Consider the following 7,339-nt stretch of genomic DNA (forward strand, 5'->3'; position numbering starts at 1 on the left):
GCCCTCCTCTTTCTCCACTAAGGCCCACTAAGGCCCAATATTTCCCCCGGGGGGTACCGGTAACCCCTCGGTACTCCGGTAAAATACCCAAATCACTCGGAACCATTTCGATGTTCGCATATAACCTTCCAATATATCAATCTTTACCTCTCAACCATTTCGAGACTCCTCGTCATGTCCGTGATCTCTTCCGGAACTCCGAACAAACTTCGTTCACCAAAACACACAACTCATAATACAAATTCATCGAACGTTAAGCGTGCGGACCCTATGGGTTCGAGAACTATGTAGACATGACCGAGACACATCTCCGGTCAATAACCAATAGCGGAACCTGGATGCTCATATTGGTTCCTACATATTCTATGAAGATCGTTATCGGTCAAACCGCATAACAACATACGTCATTCCCTTTGTCATCGGTATGTTACGTGCCCGAGATTCGATCATCGGTATCATCATACCTAGTTCAATCTCGTTACCGGCAAGTCTCTTTACTCGTTCTGTAATGCATCATCCCGCAACTAACTCATTAGTCACATTGCTTGCAAGGCTTATAGTGATGTGCATTACCGAGAGGGCCCAGAGATACCTCTCCGATACTCTGAGTGACAAATCCTAATCTCGATCTATGCCAACCCAACAAACACCTTCGGAGACACCTGTAGAGCATCTTTATAATCACCCAGTTATATTGTGACGTTTGATAGCACACAAGGTGTTCCTCCGGTATTCGGGAGTTGCATAATCTCATAGTCAGAGGAATATGTATAAGTCATGAAGAAAGCAATAGCAATAAAACTAAACAATCATTATGCTAAGCTAATGGATGGGTCTTGTCCATCACATCATTCTCTAATGATGTGATCCCGTTCATCAAATGACAACACATGTCTATGGTCAGGAAACATAATCATCTTTGATCAACGAGCTAGTCAAGTAGAGGCATACTAGGGACACTCTGTTTTGTCTATGTATTCACATATGTACTAAGTTTCCGGTTAATACAATTCTAGCATGAATAATAAACATTTATCATGATATAAGAAACAACTTTATTATTGCCTCTAGGGCATATTTCCTTCATTACCAACCAGCTTACTGTAGCAAAACAGACTTTTTCCACTATTTCTTCCTCTTTTTTGCCGATAGTTTTTGTTTCTTTTCCATTTTCATTTTTTCAAAATTTCAAAAAAAAAGTTTGCCTTTTCAAATTTTGTTCATAAATTATAACATTCGCATTCTAAAAAATTATACAAACATTGAACAGACACAATTGTAAAAAAAAGTACAAACATTGAAATACAAATATTCATAAAATACAAAGGTTCATCTCATAGCATGTTGTTTTTCGACATCCTTGAAATGACCCTATTTTTTTCCAGTGGCTTGTATGACCAAGTTATGGCACCATGCCAAGTTGCTTTGCTTTTCGACAAATTTTGTATTTTCTGGAGTTTTCTCGGTAAAAAATGGTCGATAAATGGCAGGACGTGTCACAACTTGCATATGGTGTAAGAAATCATTCAAACCTGGCGTAAATGACTACCATGGGCACGCCTACCTACTTAGGAAAGTTTGGGACAGTCTTGAGATTTCCAGAAATACCATGTTCGACGGAGACTGTTCGGTTAGGCCAGAAGAGTCCGTTTGGGAGTAGCCCATTTCTCAACATCTCTTAAATGGTCTCAGTTTTTTTCATGTCCTTGCATGACCAATTTAAGGCACCATGTCAAGTGGTTTGGGGTTTCAACAAGTTTTGCATTTTTTGGAACATGAATTGATAAAAATTTCATGTTTGTAGATTTTTTTAAGGATTTGAGAAAGTTCATCCATTTTGAAAAAAGTGCATCAATTTTGGCAAAACAAATTCATCTACTTTGAAAATATGCGTTTATTTTGAAAAAAACTTCATCAATTTTGAGAAAAAGGAACATCAATTTTGAAAAAAAATCATCTATTTTGAAAAAACGTTCATCAATACTTTTTATGAATTTTAAAAAAGGTATCGATTAAGGAAACGTTCACCAAGTTTGAAAAAAATGTTTGCAAACTTTGTTAAAAGTCTATTCTTTCATAAAAACGAAATTGGAAAAAGTTTGCACATTGCAAGAGAAAAGGGAAAATAAAAAATGAAAAAAAAAGAAAGGAAAACGAAAAATAAGAAATAGAGAAGGAAAATAAATCTGGGACAAAACCGTTAAAACGAGAAAAAAAGAGCAAGAAAAAAGGAAGGAAGAAAGAAAGAAGTAAAGAAGAAAATTGGAAAAAGAAAAGCGGATAGAAGAAGAAAGACACCTGCAACCACGTGAAGTGATTGTGGCAAGTTGGTTATCACGTCGCATTTTGAACCAGAAGTTCGTGTCTCGAATCTTGGCACACTCATATTTTTTGCGATTTAAAGAGATGGTTGGGACGGCCCAGTGCGCAATTATACGGCCTATACGTACATCGAATTGATATTATAAAAAGAAAAACATACACAACAAAATATGACAATCATGTCCTTTATTATGAAGAGGTATGGGCTAATCTGAGCCGTCCTTGTGTTTAGGGGGGTCTACCGAAGCAGAAGTGTGGGTCTGTCTAGGACACATCTAGATGTGACATAATTATGTCATATCTAACATTGTGTCCACTATGTTTGTGGTCTATTTTTTTTTGTCTCAGGTTTTTTTTGTTCTTTGTTGCTGTGTTATTTATGGGAGCTTAGATGTGACATCCTTATAAAACATCTATGTGAATTAGACAAACTGTTATTTCTTTGGTTGTAAGAAATCCATACTATTAAAAGAGGGTCTGCATCAAAAAATATAGGTGAAACCAAATCACATACACAAAATACGTATTACACCCACATATACCTTCCTATCTGTTTTGAGAAGAATCTTCAAGTTTCACCTATGCTAAAACCACCCCTCAGCATGATCACCGTGGACATGCCCTCTTACGCCCAACGGGGGGTGTGAAGTGGGTAGCCTCGTGCCATCAATCCATGATCTGAGCTCCAGGAGTGATGAACGGTCGATTAAATCCAGGAAAGGACCCAATATCAAAGGGTGCGAGAGAAAGGGCACCCAGTGACTAGATGGTCCATCAACTCCTTCGCCTAGTCACATAACACACGACATGGTGGGTGAAGGAGACCGCACTTGGCAAGTCTCTGTTGTCCATCATATGTACTCCACGCGAGAAGCCTAAGTCTTCTAGTTCAGCTTCCAGAAAGTGAAGCCACCGCATCCTGGAAGTATAGATGAAAACGGAGGGAAAAGTTTCCGCTTTTCCAACGAAAAAACAAAGTGAAGGGAAAATACAAAAGCGATAATGAAAATTTGCGGAACGGAAAAACTAAAACAATGCGACGTTTTTCGGGCGGATTCTTTTCTCTAAATATGAAACCTTTTGCTTTTACTATAGCTCTATGGCAGTTTTGTAGCCCAACCAATAAACAACCCACAATGACACAATAAGAAAAGTAGTCTATATGTAGCCTAACTTGTACTTGCACCTCAACACTCAACTACATACTATAATACCACTTCCTCCGTTTCTAAATATAATTTTTTTTAAAGATTCCACTATGGACTACACACGAAGCAAAATGATTGAATCTATGCTCTGAAATATGTTTATATACATCCGTATGTAATTTGTAATAGAATTTCAAAAACAACTTATATTTAGGAACGGAGGGAGTACTGATTTTCCTAAGAGCAAGTACAATAGAGTGATATAGACGAATTATAAGAGGTGCCACATTTGTGTCTAGTTGAAAGTAAGAGGATAGGAGAGAAGAGAAACGGGCTACAAACTTAATGGTATAGCAGGAGCTCCAACATCCTTTGCGTGAGAGAAAGATGTAAGTCATATAATGTTATAGCATACTAGTATGACAAACTATTGTATGAGTTAACTATTAAGAGCATCTCTAGCAGATCCCCTAAAAGCTCGTCGTCCCGTTATTTTCTGGCGGATTTACGGTATGCGCAAAAAAAAACAGCTCGACCAGATAGCCAATAAATGGCCCCGCCCGTAAAAATTTACGGGCGACCCATAAACCACCCCCGATTCCTGCATATATACCGGAGCGACCCGTTTTAGGGTTCGCGTTCGGCATTTTCTGTATCCCCCTCTGCCGCAAATCCACTTCTCTGGCGAGAAATCCACCTACCTCCGACAGCTGTTTGCCGCACGCGTAGCCAAATGAACCTCGCCCCGATGTCGAGCGCGGGTCGCGGGAGGGGTGGCCAAGGGGGGCTTCGCCGCCGTGGCGGCTCGCCGCCCCACAAGCACAGCCATGAAGACGAGGCGGGAAGCTCCTCCCCCCGCTCGCCGATGGAAGAATGGCGCAAGGTGCAGGCTCGGGATCGCAGCGCACTCTCCAGCAGCTCCGGCCGGCGGGTGTGGAGAAACTTCGACCGCCTCGACCGGATCTTCTCACCCGCGCTCAAGTGACTCAGGGCGGCGGAGCGCGTGTGGTTCGACATGAAGGAAGCGGCCGCCGCCGGAGACAAAGCTGCCGCGGCGCAGGTAGCGGCGGTGAAGGAGTACGATATGGCGTTCGTCCTCTCAAACTCCCTGATGGAGTACCACCTCCACGTTAAGAAGCCCGGTGATGATGACGATGCAGAGATTTAGGTTTTTATTATATTAAGCTAGTATGAACTACGTCTTTCGTATGAACTCCGGTGATATAATATGGCGCGAGCTGCTAGTTTAATTATCCCATATGTGTTTACCGGATCTATTCTTTCCCGCCGTTCACGGTATCGCAACTGTAAACGAAATTTACGATAGCACGGTACTTGACTATAAATGACGTGTCAACTACATATAGCCAGCTGCCGGCTATAGTATTGGGAAAACGTTTTGCGGCTACTGGCTATAGTATTAGGAAAACATTTCGCGCCGACAGGCCGAGCCTCGGCCGGCCCATCGCGAGCCACAAGATTGAACCTGAATCGTGTGTCGCGAACCACACGATCGCTATGCTTCGTGGGGTCCCACACACCGGTTACCCCAGCAGCCTTATCTTCTCACTCAAACGCCCCAGCCACCCATTCGCACCCACCCTTCGTCTTCTTTCTTCCAAATCGCTACTGCCCATCACCAGCGCCTCGCTTCTCCTTCTTTTAGCTGCTGCAACTCCGCCAGCATGCGTTCAGGCTGCCGTCAGGTCACACCCCAACCAAAAATTCACCCGTTTTTGTTTCTGTTTGCTACTGCAAGGTGGTGCTACGCCAGCTGATTCGAGCACGCCATGAGCTGCGGTAATAGGAAGGCTCCCGGGGTGACAGTCGTGGCCGTGGCAAGGTGGTGGTCGCCTGGCCGGAGCTGCAGCGACCAGGACATTGCTTTTGCGAGCGGCGGTTACAAGCACTGCAAGCGGCAATTCTGGAGTGCTACGACCAGCGACTTACAGTGCTGGAAGCGGCCTACAGCGATGCTACAACCGGTGTGCGGCGGTGCTGCAGCCGGCGGCGTTGCCCGTCGATGATTTCAACGGTCAATGGGAAAAAGCTTCAACCAGCGTAGGTAAAGTTCCAACTGGCGATGGAAAAGCTTCAAGCGGCATGAGGGAAAAGTTTCAACCCGTGGGAGAAAGCTTCAACCATGGAAAAGGCTTCAACCGGCAGTGGAAAAGCTTCAAGCAACGGTGGGAAAAGGTTCAATCGGCATGGGGAAAAAGCTTCAACATGTGAAAAAAAGTTTCAATCGGCGTGTAAAAACGTTTCAACCGGCGTGACAAAAAGCTTCAATCAGCCGATCGTGTGAGCGGCGACGCTGTGAGCTGCGGCCGGCGACACGTTGGTGTTGCAGCGGACGTGCTATGACGGCGACGGCTAGGTGCTGCCATGACAGAGGCATCGGGTGTGCTACAAGGCGGCGATGTTTTTACTGCGAGGGCGACCGTGTCCTACTGGAACCGGGAAGGACAAGTGCTCACCGGCGATGAGGGCGTTGAGCGTCGGCGACGAGGCAACCGAGGCGAGGACGGCCGCGAGCTTCACTCCGCGGATGGGAGGATTACGGGCTGCAGACATGCGCCATGGCTTTCCTTTTTTCTAATGAAGCAGTTGAGGAAAGAAAAGGCATCGTGCGGCTATCATGATGCTAATCCTACGTGAGCGGCACTACCGGAAAAGGGTCCTACCCCGACGGCCAAAACAATGCCGACGGCTGCCGTCGGCCTACTTGGAGCTATGCCGACAGCCACGCCCTGGCCGTCGGCTTATCTTGGCCGTCGGGCTACACCGATCTAATAAGCCGACGGCATTCGTCGGCACAGAACGGCCGTCGGCCTAGCTGCGTACACGCCGACAGCAGCCATCGACATAAATCAGCCGTCGGCATACCAGTGGGCCCGGCGACCCCGCCCGTGACCAGCGGCTAACGCCGTCAGATCTATGCCGACGGTTGGGACGGGCGGCCGTCGACATATCTCCACATGCCACGTCACCAATCCGCGGCGTAGATATGCCAACGGCGGCCGTCGGCATAGACGCCACGTCACCGATCCGCGGCACGCCGCCCACCTAAACCTCGCCGATTGCCGTCGGCATAGTTTTTTAACATATGTTTTTATGCTTTTTTTATGTATTATTATATTAACTGGCATATAGCATATGCTTTTTTATGTATTATTATATGAATATATATGTAGTTTGTAATTTTTTCCATAGATATAGTTTTTATTTTTTTTCGAGCAAGTTAATAATGTGCCGTCATGTTCTTTTGAATATAGGTCCTTATATTTTATTAAAATAAAAAACAGCTATGCCGACAGAAGTTTTGTGGCGGTTGCAAACGCCCGGCACCCATCTTCGGAGTGTGACCCCCTCACGTCCGCGGTGTGCCCCCTCACGGATGGCGCCGCCGCCGGCACCTGGAGGGCGGAAACAGCCGCATCGGGTCTATACGGAGGGGACGTTGCTCCCAAGTGTTTCTATGGGATGACCTACCACAACCGGGTGGTGTTGTGGCATGTCCGAAGAGGCGGCACACATCTCCAGGGCGTGCCCCCCCTAACGGACGGCGGCGCCGCCGGCACTTGGAGGGGGGAAACGGACGCGTCGGGTCTACATGGAGGGGATGTAGCTGTGGGTTTGGCCAGGATGTTGCTCCCAGGTGTCCCTCTGGGCTGACCTGACACAACCGGGTGGAGAGGTCCACTGTTCAAAGCCCGTCCGTGGAAAGTCAAAGGGCTAGATCTCGTGGTCAACCGCTCCAGGGTTAGGCGGGACGGGGGCCCTCGAGGGGTAGCAATGCCACCGGAGCGTCGCACCGGCCCCTCATACATGTGGGGTGGTGTTGTGGCATGTCCGAAGAGGCGGCACGC

This window comes from Triticum aestivum, chromosome 1D (genome assembly GCF_018294505.1).
Source record: "Triticum aestivum cultivar Chinese Spring chromosome 1D, IWGSC CS RefSeq v2.1, whole genome shotgun sequence".
Taxonomy (NCBI): Eukaryota; Viridiplantae; Streptophyta; class Magnoliopsida; order Poales; family Poaceae; genus Triticum; species Triticum aestivum.